Below are 19403 nucleotides of genomic sequence, written 5' to 3'. Positions count from 1 at the left end.
TCCCTGTTCAACCTGTGGAAATCATTATGATGGGATTGTCTGAAATCCAGGACTGGGCTAAAATCTCCATCTTCCAATTGGATAACTTGGGTATCTATGAAAAACTAGTAGGATTAGCATATCATAGGGTAGGATGGTTGATTCACTGGCAATATTATGTGACTAGACCAGATTTGCAGTTTATCTATATTTTCCTATATTAACCAAAGGCAAAATAATAGCTCTATACAGCAAAGATGCTTAATTTTGGGTTCAAATATTACTAGCAAATATACAAAGCTTTTCTACTTCAGAAGCCGCTTCCATAGTGAAGCTGTATATTAACTTGTTTTTCGTATTTCCCTTCCTGCCGTTACTTTGCCTTATTAAACTGCTCAAAAATAATTTTTAGCTGCACCACTGTAGAATTTTCAGGAGAAAGCAAGATCCAATCCGTACTTTTCTGACAGTGAGTTGATGCGGCTCAGATCCTCACTGGCAGGTGCATGATTTAAAAAAATCGAATGCAAGTGTTTCAAAGCAAACAGTGCGGTGGTAGAGAAAAGCGGGTCGGGATTCAAGAGTGGGTCAGAGAAGATAAGTATTAAAGTTTACTGATATGTTCCAAAAGCAGAGAAAAATAATCTGATAGGAGGAAAATCTGAGGTGTTTCAGTGTGGAGGAAAAAAAAAACCAACTATTAAAATGTGAAGTAGAATAAATTTATCAGTGGATTTTCCCAAAAGATTTGGACTGATTTCTTTTAATATGTTAAGCGGGCTGGTACCCTAGTACTCGTTTTGACCATAGCCTGCTTACAAAACAGTAATTATTACAAGCGACTAAATTATCCCCACCTCCTTTGTCAGCTGATAGGCTGTTGTCGCTGTCTGCCTCTTAGCCCAGCAGTAAACAGCCTGCCTTGTCCCCGCCTACTTATTTGCATGTGGCTGTATTTATAAACAGACGGCTCGCGCTTACGATGAATGGACCACAGCTGGAAACACGTTGTACTGGGAGACAGGCAAACAGCACAGTCACAACAGTCCCTCCACCAAGAAAAAAGAAGTCAAGGTAAGGTGCATCTCCAAACTGCAGTCTCAGAGTATTTCTTTAATTCGGTTTCTAGCCCATGTTCCTAACTTTGACACATACTAAGGGTCTAATACTAATATAATAAACAGGTTACAGTGCAAGTTTTCCAATACAAGTTTTAGCCTAATATGACACACTTAAGACAGTGTACAGTAATCTTTACAAAAGTAGAAGATGGTTTCACTGTGTGGAGAATTTCCCGTTTTAGTTTTAAAGAAACAATACTTAAATTCTGAAAAGAAATTCTAGAGAGACTTGGCCTGTAGTTTGTTTATGTTTCTCAACTTTTAACTATTAATGGAAGGTTCTGGTTTCTATAAGAATATCCTGTGAGTGGGCATTAATTTTGAAAAAAGGGGAGGGGTACTAGTCCCTCTGAAGGGGATCCTGTGATTTTTCTACCTGAAGTGAAATTTTCTGTTAGGTAAGGAGCCAGAGTTTCAGCAATGTATAAGTTCTTCACTAGATACATCGAGAAGCATCCCGGAATACCAATGTTCTTCAGATGTCTTGTCTTACCGCACTACAAAACCGCTGTCAGCTCATAAAAATGAAGGATTCAATAAAAAATAAAACAGCATTTTATACAAAAGAGTTAATTTTACTGGTTATTCAGTGAGTGCTCCTTAAATAAAGTACATGGTGTTGCTACCTATGGACATAGTAGCTTTAATTTATTTCATTTAGAGATGTTTCTCTCTTAAATATACTCGGAGCTTCTGATTTTTGGTTAACAGGAAAAACTTGCTATAAACCTCACCAAAGAGGAATTTTGAGAATTTCTGTTATAACCGATCCCCCTCCAATCATCCCAACCTAGGTCATCCTGCTGCTACTATGGCAGGTGGATAGTTTGAATTGGATCTGGCTATTTCCCTTTCTTCTTGGGCTACTGCTACATGAAAAGGGCAAGAGTTTCTCTTTTGGAGGGAAGGGGCTTTGGGCAGGTTTGATATGCCTAGACCAGGGGTAGGCAATTCCAGTCCTCAAGAGCCGGAGCCAGGTCAGGTTTTCAGGATATCCACAATAAATATGCATGAGATAGATTTGCATCTCAAGGAGGCAGTGCAAGCAAATCCATCTCATACATATTCATTGTGGATATCCTGAAAACTTGACCTGGCTCCGGCTCTTGAGGACTGGAATTGCCTACAACAAGGACTCCTGTACTGATCTCATAATTGCAAGTCCCTCAAGACCTGAGATCCTATGAGCCAGCTGTGTGGGCAGTGGCATAGTAAGGTGGGTCCCCACCTGCTCCAGGCGCGATCTTCCTAAGGGTGCAACACCCCTTCTTCTCTACCCACCCACCCCGTTCTTTGCCTTCTCCCGTACCTTTTTTTTTATTTCTCCGATGCGAGGTTGCTGCCTGCTTGGCGCTCGTTCTGATATCACTTACGGGACCCACACCTAGGAAGTGAGGTCAAGGGGCAAGCTGACCCCAACGTGGGCATGCTGCTCACACCGGAGAAGTTAAAAAGGTATGTTCGCGGCAGAGGAGAGCAAGGGAGGGGTGACACTGACCCAGGCGCCGCTCACCCGTACTATGCCACTAATATTGAACAAACTCCTTGACTGTGTCCAGGGAGGGGTAATTTCCATTGGGTTTAGAACTAGAGAATGACATGGGACCTATCTCCATCCCTGTGCCATTTCCGCTTGTGCAGATGAGGACAAGAGCTTGCAGGGAAGGGACAGAACTCGAGGGGACAGGATGGTGAGGGAGATAGATCCTGCAGGGATGGGGGCAAATTTGTCCCCGTGTCATTCTCTATTTCGAACCCCCTAATCATTTTGAAAAGCTGGACTCTACGCTTAAGGCTGTAAGAGCAGAACAGACTTATTAAGAAACGCAAAATCAAGTTTCTCACTTTTAAAGGCTTGCGGAATTTAGATACTGAGTGAGCCAGAGAGGCTCTCTGGGAGACAGTTCCAGGGATTACTACCGAGGATAAGTGGCATATTGGACCTTTAGGAAGGTCAACGTAATATAATTTTCATCTGAGAAAGCTGTCATATCTGAATTTAAATCTAAATCGGCCATGTTTGATGGAAAGCAGAAGGTGGTGAGAACGGAGTGGAAGGAATGAGAGCGGCAAGAGCCATGAGAATTGAGAGTACAGCAGTTTTTAAACTTTGTGTATGTTAATGTAAATGGACTCTACCTAAAAAGATTCCTGAAATGTCATTTTGCGATAGAAAAACACCAGTATATACAGAATTATTATCACCCCCTTTTACTATGAGTGTTAGAGCAGCTTCGGAGCATTTAGCGCCCTAGGCTGCGGCAGAAACCTCTACCACAGCTTAGTAAAAGAGAGCCCATATCCTCTAAAAGCCCCTTGTTGGCTTGAAAATAAAAATTTATAATCTGTAAATTCCTAGAATCAGGCCCATAATTATTTATTAAAATATTTATTACTCACAACTATTCAGAGTTCTAGGTGATATACATCATTACATACCTAAGCGCACACAGTGGCGCTCCTTCCCCGATCCTGCTGGCCAAGCGCCCCTCCCCCTTCCTTTCCCTTCCCTTGTACTTTTAGATGAAGTTGTTGCTCGTGGCGCCCGAAAGTGACGTCAGCGGAAGAGCCTATGGGGTTGCGAAGAGCACGCTGTTGACCGCCGTGAACAACAACTTCAACTAGAGGTATAGGGGATGGGAAGGGGGTACGCGTAGATGGGAGGAATGGGAAGAGGTGGGAGAGGATGAGGGGTGCCGGCACCACCAGCAACATGGTGCCCGGGGCGTACCGCTCCCCCCCCCACGCTATCCCATTACTACACCACTGAGCCCACAGTCAAGACAATATCACATAATTAAAAAATCATGATGCTTTCTTCTTTCAGCAAAATGTTAAATTTTGTGTAATAAATCAGATGCCTGATTATTGCACCTGCTGATTAAAAAAAAAAAATGGCAATTTTGCTGCACTGTCTTTGTCATTAGTTACATAGGATTCTTGGAGTAATTCACCAACTGAAAAGAAGCTGGAATTTTTTTAAAATAAAACTGGGCATTACTGCCCTAATTCTATATAAGTGAAACTTTTATAATACTCTATGAAATTTACAAAATTACAGCTAAGGCCTATGACGATAAAGCACATAAAGCTTCACGCTATGAAATCTTATTGAGCATGGAGTGATGTCGCTGAGGTCATGCTAATATATCCTTAATATTGGGAACTCAAGTTTGACTCGGGGGCTAATTCTATAAATAGCATTAAAACATGCATGTGTAAATTTGGGTGCATGCCTAATTTGTGAGCGCAAATTAATTGCTAAACAAGCCAAGTAGCATTGATAATTGGGTGCTTATAATTCAGGGGTAGGGAACTCCGGTCCTCGAGAGCCGTATTCCTGTCGAGTTTTCAGGATTTCCTCAATGAATATGCATGAGATCTATTTGCATGCACTGCTTTCAATGCATATTCATTGGGGAAATCCTTGAAAACCCGACTAGAATACGGCTCTCGAGGACCGGAGTTCCCTACCCCTGTTATAATTGATTAGCAGTGCTAATAGGCTGTTAATTTAAATATATGTACATGTTTCATGTTGATTAAAATTTGATTCAAACACTTAACATAGTTTCAAAGCAAATTACAAATATAAAAAGGGGTAACAGGAACATTTTCACATATATGTTAACAAAAATAGACATTATTCCCCTAAGGTGATATTGTAAGTCACCCTTAATACCTTGTAACTAAGTGTTGTTCAATCAACTTTTATTGGCCCTCAGAGATGTCACCCAGGGATCAACACGATCATATCCCTCGGCTTTACACACCCAATCGTCATCGGGTCAAAAACTAAAGTGCAAATGGTATATTCTTTCTTTTTTCTTTTTTTCTTGTGTGTTAAACTCTTATTAATAATCTTAAAACAATAAATATAACTGTGAGTTTTTAAAGAAAATACTTAGCTTCACCGGGATGGTAAGTAGCAGTTGGTAAGGGATATATATGCCGACATGTTTCACCCCTAAAAAGGGGGTTTCTTCAGGGCTACTATCCCTTTTTTGTTAGTTATACACGGCTGGCCACCCGATCTAAGTTATTTTTCCAAGAAAAAAAGAAAAAAAGAAAAAAGAAAGAATATACCATTTGCACTTTAGTTTTTGACCCGATGACGATTGGGTGTGTAAAGCCGAGGGATATGATCGTGTTGATCCCTGGGTGACATCTCTGAGGGCCAATAAAAGTTGATTGAACAACACTTAGTTACAAGGTATTAAGGGTGACTTACAATATCACCTTAGGGGAATAATCAATAGCACCTTGTAAGAGAATACAGCTAAAAATCGATTGTCCTAACAAAAATAGACAGACATACAGACAACAATGGGAGAGGGGGTGGAACTCCAAATTTTTTAGAAAAAGATAACAATGAAGGGTCACATAATAGGGAGGGGCTAAAAGCAGAAGCAAAAATGTTTAAAAACAAAAGTTCTGGGATCCGTGTGTAAATTTTTCATATGGATTCTGAACAAGGGGCACAGCTGTGGGAGGGGCACGGGTGGATCAGGGGCACTGTTACAGAATAAGGTGGATTCATGCCTAATGTAAGCATGAGAATTTACATTAGGTTTCAGTTGGTATAAATCCTCCTGCTCAAAATTGGATGCAGAGTCCGGTACTAAGCATTATTCTATAAACAGCACCCAACTCTTGAATGTTGTTAGTAAGGAGGAGTGGTCTCAGCACCCTGAGGTTGTGAGTTCATTCCCAGTGCTGATCCTTGTGACCCTGGACAAGTCACTTAACCCTATTGCCCCAGATACCAAAATCAGATTGTGAGCCTACTAGGAAAGATAGGGAAAATAGAGTAACTGAATAGAGAGAAATGTAAACTGCATTTATCCATACACTGGAAAATGTGGTATATCAAGCACAAATAAACCTTAATATAATAGCACTTAGTGCTAATTTTTATCAGGGCGGATTTTTCAGCACCATATTTAGAATTTAAATCCTATATGTTTTTACTAAAGATCAGCTGTTCTAGACAGTGGCATAACAAGGGTAGGAGGTGCTCACGGCGGTGGTACTCCCCCTCTCCTTCTCTGCCCCCCACACCACACTCACGCCTTCGCCCCCTCCCCGTACCTCTTTAAATCTTTTCCAGCGCAAGCAGCTTCTGAGGCCTGCTGCTCGCACTTGCATTAGCTTTCCCTCTGATGTCACTTCCTGGCCCCGCAACCCGGAAGTGATTTCAGAGGGAAGCCAGGCCAAAGAAGTTGCTCACACTGGCAAAGATCTGAAGAGGTATGGAGGTGGGGGGAAGGGAGGGCACGAGCGTGGCAGGGGGTGCGAAGAGGTGCTGGTACCCCACCAAGACAGCACCTGTGGCGGTCTGCTCCTCCCCTGCTCCCCTCTTACTATGCCACTGCTTCTAGAACTATTGGGAAGCAACACCTTAAACTGAAAGGCAACCAGATTAAGGGGCCCTTTTACTATGCTACACTTGTAAATTGGCTTAGCGTTCACTGACATGAGTCCTCCCCATTCCTCAAGCCCATTTCTGGCCATGCACTTGTGTTAGCATCTGAGGCTTACCAAGGTCAAGGCAGTAGGGATGGTCTACTCTGGGTGCAGCTAGTAAGGGGGTGCAGGGAGAAAACGCAGGGCTGTCATCTGGTGGGTGTGGCCATCAGCTCCACTGGTCTCCGCTCCCTCTGATGTCAACTTCCTGTTCCGAGGCTGGGGACTGGCAGAACTGACAGCCACGCACACCATACTGCAGCTCTACGTCCGCTCATCTCACCTTCCGCTGCCTGGAGGAGGGGTTGCTCCACCCTGAGTATGCCACTGGTTAGCATTAGTGCACAGCCATTTTAAAAACTTAACGCAAAAGTACTTATTGTCTCCTGTTTAGGGTTCCCGCATTATGAATGCATTAACCATTTAACACGCTGGTTATATCAACATGCTAGTTGAATAGCACTTCTTCTCCTATTCTCTGCCTTTGGTATGCCCCCTCTCAAAAAAAAAATAAATAAATACCACACACAGTGCACTCGGATGGCAAAACTAGTGTAAAATGCTTTAATGTGTCATGGATTAGACCATTTATCCTGAGTTAAACACACATTAGTGCTTAGTAAAAGGGTCCCTGAGAGAGAATATTGCACCCACATTGCTGTACTTTAGTTGATTATGCATTAATACATGCAAGTAAGGTATCCTAAGGCAAATATAATGTCCAAGGATCACATACTCCTACAAAAGTCTTAGATGTGGAGGTCCAAGACTGATGCTATTTTCTAACAATGTAGCTCAGTTATAAAGACTTTAGCATGTTTTAGCTTGCTAAAGGTTCATTTTTTGGTTGCCATGCCAGTTTCCTGGTCTCAATTTGATTCCACAAGATCCTCGAGTTTGTGTATTTGGGGGGGAGGGGGGGAGTATCATCATGGAATTCCTTCCTCCTTCCTCTTTGCAGTGAAACATCTTAGATGAATTTTCAAGATCAGTCTGTTCAGGTGAAGAATGGAACTAAGATATCTAAGACTGAGCCAGTATGTAAGCAGGTACCACAAGGGTCTACACTCTCAGCATTGCTTTTTAATATCTACTTTGCATCTTTAGGTGGAGTGTTTGAGGAGTTAGGTGTCAGCTACCGCTTATATGTGGACAGATGTGCAATTTTTTCTTCCCTATAGATGATTGGAAAAGTGAGCTTAAGGAGAGATTGATGGTGTGTCTGGAAATAGTGGATGATTGGATAATGCAGAATAAGTTAGCCTTGAATCTTGAGAAAACAGATGTATTATTGGTTGAGAGAGTTGAAGATTTCTCTTGGCCTGCGGTGGTGGAGACTGATTGAATGAAAATCCTGGTCCGTAAACAAATGTTAGTACTGGGTATGTTGTTGGATTCTGTGCTGTCAATGATGCCTCAAGTGTTAGCAGTAGTAAGGTCATCTTTTTTTCAAATGCAATTATTAACCCTATAATTGGCAAATGGTGAAACGGCTGCTTTATGTAACTTGTTGTTGAACGAGAGTAACAGTACCAAGTAAACAGGCATTTGGAGATGCAGATCTCCCATAAGAGCCATAGAAGACACAATGTTGCTTCTGCCAACAATGCCAAATAAAGGGTTAAGTAGACTAAGACCAATGTTACCACGGTACGATTTTCGATTAGTATTGCAAAGTAAGATATTGCAGAGGTTATATTACTGTAATGTGCGGCTATACTTTGGAATGGCTTCTTGGTGTAGAGCAGTGTTCTTCAACCTTTTTACACCCGTGGACCGGCAGAAATAAAAGAATTATTTTGTGGACCGGCAAACTACTAAGACCGAAATAAAAAAACACATTTTCGCCCGTCTCCGCAAGCTCGGTCCCCACAAACCATCTGATCCCATCTGCACAAGCCTCAGTTATGATTTTATATTGAACGTATTTTATTAAAGTATAAAAAGAAACAATATTCTGTACAATTGTCATTTTATAAATATAAATATTCAGAGCAAGGACCAACAAAACCCCTGTCTCCCCTCCCCTTCACATATATCCCCTCTACTATCAAGAAAACTGAACAAGCCAAATTATTACAGAATGCTACACAGAAATATCATGCTAACAGAATACTGCAGTCACACATGATAGAAATAGTGTTAGGCTTTGCAGTCCCCAGTTATGTCTCTAGCAGTAGCAGGATATATATTTCAAATCTGATATATTGTAATGACAAAATAGAAATAAAATGATTTTTTTCTACCTTTTGTGGTCTCTGCTTTCATCTTCTTTCCACTCTTCCTTCCAGCGTCTGCCCGTTCCATCCACTGTCTGGCCTCTCCTCCTTCCATATGTATCTGACTTCTTTCTATGCCCCTCTCTCCTTTCCATCCAGCCTGTGCCTCCTCTCTCCTTTTTACATCATTCATTCCAGCTTCACTGCTTTCTTCATTTTTATCTCTCCTACACCAGATCTAGCATATTTATCCCTCTCTCATTTCTCTGCTGATCCCCTTTCCAGCATCAATCTCTCTCTACTTTCTCATTCCTGTCTCTCCCCTTTCCCTCCTCTAATCTCCCTGCCAGCTGTTTCCTTCCTTTTTTCCTTCTCCCTTCCCTCCTCCCCCCTATCCAACAGTAACTCTCTAACCATCCCTTTCCCTCTTCCCCTCCCAGCAGCATCTCTCTTTCTACCTCCAGGTGCAGTGGCAGCTCTCCCTTTATCCAGCAGCTTCCCAGCTTCCAACAGTGGCTTCCTCTCCATCCAGCAGCTCTCAGTACTTGCCTGCAGCAGTGATTTCCTTAGGCAGCCTTAAGTCGTTGCTGCCTCTGAGGAAGGTAAAGTTGCCAAAGTGAATCACTGCCCTGGTAAGTATAGAGCTGCTAGGAGAGGAGACAGCCACTGTTGAAGGCTCCCTGCACATTCGCAACCCCCCCCCCCCAAGCCGGCAAAAACTTTGCACCGCAGGCCCTGCCGCCCAAGACGAGCCGGAGGCCCCTATCCGCCGCATCCTGCACGTGGGCAGACTCTCAGCACAGACGCTGCTGATGGCCCCAATCTACACGCTGCCCCCACCGCGCACGCTGACCACCGCGCATCTCCCTTCTACTTGCCGCTTCCCCGCGGCTCTCTTCGGCGACTCGGCAGGGGCAGCGATCAAGACAGGCTTCCGACGTCGGGACCTTCCCTCTCTGAGTCCCGCCTATTTTTTTCAACTTCCTGTTTCCGCATAGGCGAGACTCAGAGGGAATGCCCGACGTCAGCAGCCTGTCTTGATCGCCCGAGGCTGGGCGGAACAGATTTCCCCGAACACCACCAGGGCAGGAAATTTAACAGCGTCCATCTCGCCAGCCCTGCGCGGACCGGCAGGAATTTTCTGCGGACCGGCACCGGTCCGCGGACCGGCGGTTGAAGAACTGTGGTGTAGAGCATTGCAGGTGATTCAGAACGCGGCAGCTGATTTGATTTTTGGTTCTGGCAAATTTGAGCATGTATCTCCACTCTTGAGGCAGCTATATTGGTTGCCTGTGAGGCCACATGTTATAGTTAAGGACAAGGTTTTGATGTTGAGCTTCCAGGCAATCATTTGGTATCTATCAAGGGTGCTGTTTACTATCCTCGATGCTCTATGAGATCAGAATCAGCAATGTGTCTTTCCATAGATGAGGTACAATGTGTGAAATAAGCTGTGACCAGGGCAACAGCAATCTCAATTCACCGTTGGATATTGACTCAATAAGGACATAGCACCCTGAATCAACAAAAGGTTTATGAGTGGGTAAAAAGGCTTAAAGTGAGAAGAATGGTTGTAACCGATGAAGATTGTTCTGGTCGCCCATCAACATCGCACACTCAAAAGCACATTGACAGAGCGGATGCCTTGATTAGAGAAGACTGACAGATAACAGGGTCTCAATTGGCTGCAAATTTGGATATCAGCTATGGATCTGCGTTTGCAATAATGCATGATGACTTGGGATACAGCAAAGTCTGCGCATGATGGGTTCCCAAACAGCTTACTGATCTGCACAAGCAACAGCATATGGAAGTTGCGACCCAGTTTCTGAGAAGATCCGAGTGTTCTGGAGAGAATTGTCACTGGCGACGTGATATGGGTGCATCACTGCGGTCCGGAGGACAAAAGACAAAGCATGATGAAGTAAAGGAAGTGGTTTTCGGGAGCAGCCGAAAAACTTCTCTGCAGGAATGCAGAAGCTAGTTGAACGATACAACAAATGCGTTGCCTTACATAGGGACTATGCAGAAAAGTAATAAGCCATTAAATGTATTTTGCCATTACTTTTTGAATTTTCCCTCATATATTTGTAGTATCTTATTTTTGCTTGATTTTACTTCTGTTGTAAACTGTTTGACATTAATGGATGAAACGTGGGATAGAAAGTGTAATAATCCATAAATCATTCCACCCTTCAGTGATCAAAAGCACTTCGTCCCATAATTGAAAAACACTAAATAAAAATCTAAAATGTCTCTTTCAATATATCTTTGATATTTAACCTGAAAATCCTCAAATGTAAAATAGCCCCCAGTGATCCAGTTGCAAACTTATAACAGTGGGGTGGCTTAACACCAATGAAATCACCACTGGTCTTTCAGCAAAGGATACATGCCTCAAGAGCCAAGGATACCTCTCTTTTTAGACACCATATCTCAAAACCTTATTTTAAAACTTTATGAATAGGAAGGCTGCAATATTCTTAGAGAAGGGTTGTCCAACGTCAGTCCTTGAGGGCCGCAATTCAGTCGGGTTTTCAGGATTTCCCCAATGAATTTGCATGAGATCTATTTGCATGCACTGCTTCCATTGTATGCAAATAGATCTCAGGTATATTCATTTGGGAAATCAGAAAACCTGACCTGGCAAGGGCCAAGGTTAGACGTCCCCCTCTTAGCAGTGGTCCTCAAATCCAATCCTCAAGGTCCACAACCCAGCCTGGTTTTCAGGATTTCTGCAAAGAAAATGTATGAGATCTACAATATTTGCATTCACTGCAAATAGACCTTATGAGGGTCAGCAATTAAGTTCATGAACTTGCCACCATGTGCGTACGATGGCAGCACTGTACAAACAGCTCAGTAAGATTCATAACCTTGGTAAATCAATGTTTCACAGCTCTGTTTGTGTTGACATGTGGCGGTGTCTTGCTGAGTGGCGTTCATTATTGTCGTTCCATGTTTTTGTGGACTGTCACGAGAATGTCGGAGCTTGACTTAGAGCAATGAACAAACATTAAATTTCTTGTTAAACTTGGAAAAGAGTGGAAGTGAAATCAAGGGCATGTTAGTCCAAGTTTATGGGGATAATGCCATGAAGAAAACAGCAGTGTACAAATGGATTCAATATTTTTCTTCGGGGAGAGAAAGTTTCGCTGATGAAGAGAGGTTAGGGCAGCCAGTAACGAGCAGACCTGATGAAAACATTGCAAAAATTCATCGAATTGTGCGTCAAAATAGTCGGCTGACTGTGAGAAGCATAGCAGAACAAATAAACATTGATAGAGAAACAGGAAAATCTGAACTGAAAATCTTGGCATGAGAAAGGTGTGTGCAAAAATGGTCCCTCATGGCTCTTGCATCCCAACAATGCACCAGCTCACATGGCACTCTCTGTGAGGGAATTTTTAGCCAGTAAACAAATAACTGTATTGGAACACCCTCCCTACTCACCTGATCTGGCCCCCAATGACTTTTTTCTTTACCCGTAGATAAAGGAAATATTGAAAGGAAGGGGTGGGGGGGACATAGGTGAAGAGAGATGGTAAGGGGCAGCTGAGTGAGTGCATTTGTAGGTCAGTAAGAGGAGTTTGAATTGTATACGAAAATGGATGGGAAGCCAATGAAGTGACTTTAGGAGAATGGTAACGTGAGTATAGCGGCTCTCCCGGAATATAAGTTGTGCAGCTGAATTCTGGACGGATTGGAGGGGAGCGAGAATGCTAAGCAGAAGGCCTGAGAGTAGCGTGTTGTAGTTGTCCAAGTGTGAGGTGATGAGGGCATGGATAAGTGTTTTGGTGGTGTGCTCAGAGAGAAAGGGTCAGATTTTGGTAATATAGAGGCAGAAACAGCAGGTTTTAGCGATATGTTGTATCTGGGCAGTGAAGGAGAGAAAGGAGTCAAAGATGACCCTGAGATTCCGAGCAGACAAAACAGGAAGGTTGAAAGTGTTGTCCAAAGAGATGGAGAATGAAGGAAGCAGAAAGGTGGGCTTAGGCGGGAAGATGAGCAACCCTGTTTTGGCCATATTCAATTTTAGATAGCGGTGAGACATTCAGGTGGCAATGTCAGACAGACAGGCTGAGACTCTGGTCTGGGTTACAGTAGAGATATTTGGCACAGAGAGGTAGATCTGGGAGTCGTCAGCATAGAGGTGATACTGGAAGCCATGGGAAGAGATCAGCGCTCCAAGTGAGCAAGTGTAGATTGAGAAACGGAATGGTCTTTGTGGATATCCTGTGTGCCCCAAAGACTGGGTTGGAAATTAGTCCACTATGATGGCAGTGCACATCCTTTATTTAACTACTTTGGCATGTAAAGGATTAGGGCTTCCTTACTGATGTACATATACAAATATGTTAGGTATACCTAACTTGCTCGCTACCCGTAGCGGAGCACCCTCTCCTCTGGGTACATGCTCATGGCGGTCGACTCTGCCGGTTCCCCACCATGGAACAGAAAGTTGACATCAGAAGGGGTGAGGACTGGTGGAGCCAACGACTGCGCATGCGTACATGGCTCTGCAACTGTTTCAGAACCCCCAACTCCCTGCACCCAGGACAGACCACCCCCACCGCCCCACCCTTGGTTTGCTAGAGCAGGCCAGTATCCTTTACACTAGCTATCTATGATCTATAAAGGGGCGGTTCGCTCAGGGTGCCGTTTTGCTAAGGGCGTTGCACTCCTCCTCCTCTCTGCCCTCCCCCCATGCTCCTCTCCTTGCTACGCATCCCTTGCCTTCCTCTGTACCTTTTTTGCTTCCCATGAGGTTGCTGCCCACGTTGCCATCGGCGCTCTCTCTGACATCACTTCCGGGACCCATGCCTAGGAAGTGACGTCAAAGGGTGAGCGAACACCAACATGGGGGAGGGGCGCTGCTCACCCTTACTATGCCACTGAGGGGATGTGTGGGTTTCATTGATCAGTTAAAGGGGTGCAAGAACCAAAGTTAAGAACCCCTGCCCTAATGTCCTCTTAAAAAGCTTATCCCGACTTATACTTTGGAAAGTTCTTTGGCAGTTAAACTGAGAGACTTATCACTTCTGTTATAGATAAAACAATATTAAAAATATTCTTTAAATACTAATGTTTATCCCTCCCCCCACCTCCCCTTTTACTAAGCCATGATAGAGGCTTGTACCATGGGCCCGGAGCGCTAAATGCTCTGACACTCATAATTCCTGTTAACAAAATTGTAAGTTTTATGTTGAATTATACCTGTTGTACACCACCTTGGGTGAATCTCTTCATAAAGGCGGTTAATAAATCCCAACAAATAAATAATAACATTCAAAACAGAAACACAGGTAAATGGACAGGTGACCTTCAATATTTGGTGTAAATGAGCTGTAACGATAGAAACATAGAAATAGACAGCAGATAAGGGCCACGGCCCATCTAGTCTGCCCATCCTAATGACCCTCCCCTACCTTACTCTGTCACAAAGATTACTGTTTTTGAGAAAGTTGAAATTACATATCATACCCCTGATATAAGCAACTGCCAAAACATGGCTGCTTTAGGTCTGTGTTCATCTAATAAACCCATCTCCTTTGTACCACGCTGGTGTCACATTGTCATCTTATCCTCATCCTGGGACTTTTTCTATCGGGTTGATCAACATTTTTTAATAGCACTCGCCTATGGGCACAAGGTTAGTGGGGGGTTTCTGATATTTCAGTCATTACTCAAAGCATGAGAGAGGGTTTTGTTGGGGTTTTTTTGGTTTTTTTTTAAATTACTCTGCTCCAAAGTTTTATTGATTTCCTCTTAAATTTCCTAGTAAATTTAAGTTGCATTTCAGAGAAAGTTTAACTAGTTCAATTAAGATAATTTATTGATAGAAAACCTGAAAACTTATGCAGCTGTGCAAGACAGGTTGATTGGGCCTATTGGCTAACTGGTGTGTGGGGAGACGTTGAATAAGTAGAGCTAATATAAGTATTCTCATGCGAAATTCTGTTTATTTTAAACTTTACTTGATGTACTACTGGGAATTTTTTGCACTTTTTATTTTCTCTGAAAAATCTGAGATAAATGATTAGAGCCTGGCAAAAGGTACGATAGACAGAAGGAAATTCAAGCTATTCATTAGAAATGTATAAGTCCTGTGCTCCCGCATTTGTGTATCACAAAGACACTGCACTGAAATTTTGTTAAAGACAGAAATCTGCATGGCTTTGGAATATCCTGGAGCTGTTTTCAGGGGAAAGGGAGAACGACTGCTTCTGGAATTACCAAAAATGGTACCTAGTGAGCTGCTCAGTCTCAGAGGAGACTTTGCCTACGTACATCCCTGGACTACTGAGCAGTCCGACCCTGATGCTCAAAAACTTGCCTTGGAAGTAAGACTGCTTGTAGCTAGTCTTACTTGCAAGGCAGCTTAGCCTCTAGTGCACAAAGGGGTTCTCGGGGGCTTTTATCAATCATGGTAGCAGCCACCACCCGTGGCGTAGTGAGGATGAGAGGTGCCCAGGGTGGAGGTGCCCCTCCCCCCGCTCTTTCCCCGATCTCCCCCCCTGCTGTGCATATTCCCCTCCCTTTCCCCATACCAGTAGTTGTTCACTGCTGCAAGCAACAACTTCAACATACTCCTCACGTCCCCGGCGGCTCTCCCTCTGATGTCATTTCCTATGCATGACACCTGGAAGTGATGTCGGTGGGAGAACTGACGCAAGCATGAGGAACACATTGAAGTTGTTGCTCGCGGTGATAGGGAAGGGGGGAGGGCATGTGAGGAGTGGGAAGAGGCGGAGGGGCAGAGAGGAGGAGGGCTGCCAGTGCCCCCCACCAACACTGTGCCTAGGGTGGACCGCCACCTCCTCTTTACTTCGTCGCTGGCCAGCACTAAGAACCCTATGCAAGTGCATTACAAGGAGTTTATTAGTATTAAAATGAGCACACCTTATAATGCACAGAAGGGAACGCCCATCTCTTACCATGCCAAATTTTCCAGCAGGTCTGGAGTTGCCAGTAGCTGTGTGTGTTTTGTGTGAGTGTATGTCCTGCGTCTGGTCAGAATGCAGCTGTTGGGCTTGGGACCCACACTCACACAAATCACATTACATGTGAAACAAAAAATCCTTACTTGAGATTTCCAGCAATCAGGAATTATACAGGGCCTGTATCTACCGCTCAGCTCTTGTGCACAGGCACCATTCACCGGGATACTCGGCACAAACAGTGTGTATATGATTTGCATGATATTTATGCTGAGCATATTCCAGCAAATGTAAATCACTCACCAGTTTGCTAGAGCTTTGCGCATCCTGCCCTCGGTCTTGAGGGAGGAAGGATAATGCAAGAAAATACAGGCAGTTCCTGAGTTACAGACGCCCGACTTAAGAATGACTCAAACTTAAGAACGTGGTTGTGGCTTCTACTGAGCAGTATTTCCATTGACATACATAGACTCCTACACTCCTCCTGTAGCAGATTCAGGAATGATGCATGGCCACATTAAGAACAGTGTATGGTTGTGCACAGTGGTGTAATAAAGGGGGTGCGGTCTGCCCCAGGCATGGTCTCCCCCTTTGCACCCCACCCCCTGCCACATGCGCGTCCCTTCCCTTCCCCCTGTACCTTAACTTCGGCGCAAGCTTTAGGTCTGTGTTCATCTAAAACTCATCTCCTTTGTACCATGCTGGTGTCAGATTGTCTTATCCTCATCCTGGGACTTTTTGTATCTGGTTGATCAACATTTTTTAATACCACACACCAATGGGTACAAGGTTAGTGGGGAGGTTTCTGATATTTCAGTCATTACTCAAAGCATGAGAGAGAATTTGCTGCTCGCATCGGCTTCGGCACCCGCACCTAGGAAGTGACGTCGGAGGGAGTGCTGAACCCAGTGCGAGCAGCTAGTTTGTGGCTGCTCGCGCCGAAGATAAAAAGGTACGGGGGAGGGTCATACGCATGCGGCAGGGAGGGTGGGGAAGAGAGCGGGAGATGGGCGCTGCTCACCCCTGCTACGCCACTGGTTGGACATGATATACCTTAGAGGGAACATTGGTAGGGACAGTTGGCCCTTTTGTCAGCTCGGAGCAGAGATAAGTAGCAAGAATCTTAAAATCTACAAGTTCTGAGTTACATACAAATCCAGCTTAAGAATAGCTCTATGAGACAGACATGTTTTTTTCTATTACATAGATCTTTTTGGACCCCTGTTAGGTTGCATAAGTTGGATAGTTTCAAGTCTAATAGATGCTGGCACTGTCATCTAGACATTGGGACACTGGATCATCTGTTGTTCTATTGTCCATTGATACTTAGCTTTTGGAGGTCAAAGACAATAGATTGTTTTCAATCCAATTCTTTATATGTGAGTTTGCAAACCATTGGACCCCTGAGGAACGCGTGTTCGCCGAAACACGGACCATGTAGGGTCCGGTTGAATTTTTATCACTGTATTTTTTATCATTGCACTTTTTTAATTGAATTTTCATGGTTTTATATGTCAGTATTTAATAAATTATCTCCAGAACATCTGTATCCACAGTTTTTGTTTTTGTTTTCATTGGTCAATATGGGATAAAATTAATAACATTTTGGAATCACCAATTCCTTTAACTTATGAGGCAGTCATTTGTGGTACAATATTACATGTTCAACCCCCTTTAGATCAATATAGAGGTCGTCTTTTTTCCTTATAATGACTGGGATAGCCATCCAGATGATCACCCGAAATTGGAAGAAATGTGATCATTTAAATTTTTCGTTTTGGTGGGCAAGTCTTTGCTCTAGTTATAGATTTGAAAGAATAAATGCTGAAAATTTAGGACATGGTAATATATTTAAATTAATATGGGGCCTATTGGCATCCTATGTTACCTCATTGTAATTGTTTGTTGACTGTGAATCAGTTTGTTCTTTACTATGGTAGATATCCAGGGCAGGGGGGAGAGGGATTCTTTATGTCATACATTGATTTTTGAATATTTATAATTGGGATGGGTATGAAGATATCATTATTCAGAATAGATAGGATATTTATGATATACGTTTGTGTTATATGTAATGATAATTGTTTGGGTGGATGGGTGGGGGGGAAGGATGATTATGAACATGAGAAAGATGAATGTACTTTTATTGTATTACTATGAGTTGTATTGGTTGTATTGCACTGTTGTAGTTTTCAAAATTAATAAAGAATTTTTTAAAAAGAATAGCTTTAAAAACATAACTCGTTCTTAACCTGGGAATTGCCTGTCAGTGGAATAGTAAGGGGGGGAGGGGAGTCTGTCCCAGGTGCCTTGTTGGTGGGGGTGCCAGCACCCCTCCTCCTCTCTGCTCCCCACTTCTTCCCCTCACCATGTGCGTTCCCCACTTCCCTTCCCCGTACCTCTCTAGTTGTTCATTGCCTCGAGCAACGATGTCAATATGCTCCTTGCGACTGTGACGTCGCTTCCGGGTGCCGCTCATAGGTGGTGACGTCAGAGGGAGAACTGACGGGGTCGCAAAGAGTGTGTTCTTGTTGCTCGTGGCAGTGAACAACTAGAGGCACGATGGAAGGGGGTGCATGCGCAGCAGGGGGGATCGGGGAAGGAGCGGGGGTGAAGATGAGGGTGGGGGAGGGGGGCACCTCTCACCCTCACTACACCACTCCTGCCGGTACCCCCAAGAAAAGATTCTCATAGAATTTTTGATGTAAAATATGATTTGCATATGGATAACCATTTAAGGAATAATTAAATTAAGTCAGCATTTCTTTCTTATTTCTAAGATTACAAATATCTGCTTTAAATAGGACATAAGTAGATGGTGTCAAATGGATACATGAAACATAGTGAAGAATTTTAAGCAACAATCGCATGTACACTGTTAATAGAGATTGGTTCTTAAAAAGTAAAGGAAAGTGTTGACACGTCCCACACTCGTCCTATCTTTTTATTCCCTGTTACCTTCTATAACCATTCCTCTCTGCCCTTAATACAGCTGTCTCCTACCCCTTGAACACTATGCTGCTATTAGAATATAATTTTTTTACCTCTAATTTATGTTTATAGAGCAATCTTTCCGTACTGGTACACGTTGTACAGGTCCTTAACAGCACAATAGGGTCTCCTAGCCATGCATGGAGTAATTGCAATCTCTATAGTGAAAGGCAACACTGCTCACCTGCCGCAGCCATCAGAGGTCTCTCACGCAGTGCTTCATTATTTCAGGAAGATTTTCCAGCAGTAATACATTAAGGCAATCTTCGTTGCTATCCAATGAAAAGGCAGAATGAATGTAAATCTTTTTATTAAGACATTTGTACTCGCAGGAGAGTGGTACTGTAATAACTCCTCAATGGGATGTGAGTATTGTCTACCTTTGATGGCTCAGAGGGGGCCAAAACCTCTCCCCAGAAACAGTCCTGAACCCCCATACTTACAACTGGCTAATTTAAAATTGAAATAGGATAGAGCTGTCCTGATGACCCACACCAGTGCACAGTGGGAAACCTGGCTTCATTCCGAGGAGGTATTCTACATTTGCCCTATATCACCAATTTTCTGACAAAATTGCTCTTCAGTAACACTCCTGTGCAGGAACATTTTTCCAGGTCAGACCCCTGCATCGACTAAGATGCTAAACAAGAATTCAAAGTATTACCTGGGGAAGATTCAATACAACA

The 19403-nt window shown here is 43.4% G+C and overlaps 1 protein-coding gene across 4 annotated transcripts in view; it reads left to right on the top strand.

The window, feature by feature from the left end:
• The first annotated feature begins 975 nt into the window (after window positions 1-975).
• The window catches only part of LOC117364505 (interleukin-6 receptor subunit beta-like), a 112350-nt gene continuing 93922 nt past the window's right edge, over window positions 976-19403 (top strand). For all 4 annotated transcript variants that reach the window (XR_004540265.1, XM_033953744.1, XM_033953743.1 and 1 more), the window contains exon 1: window positions 976-1053. The gene's annotated coding sequence lies outside the window, so the exon portion shown is untranslated. The remainder of the gene's footprint in view (window positions 1054-19403) is intronic.

The sequence above is a fragment of the Geotrypetes seraphini genome, chromosome 8 (assembly GCF_902459505.1).
Source record: "Geotrypetes seraphini chromosome 8, aGeoSer1.1, whole genome shotgun sequence".
Lineage (NCBI taxonomy): Eukaryota > Metazoa > Chordata > Amphibia > Gymnophiona > Dermophiidae > Geotrypetes > Geotrypetes seraphini.
This window is presented reverse-complemented; position numbering and strand designations above follow the sequence as displayed.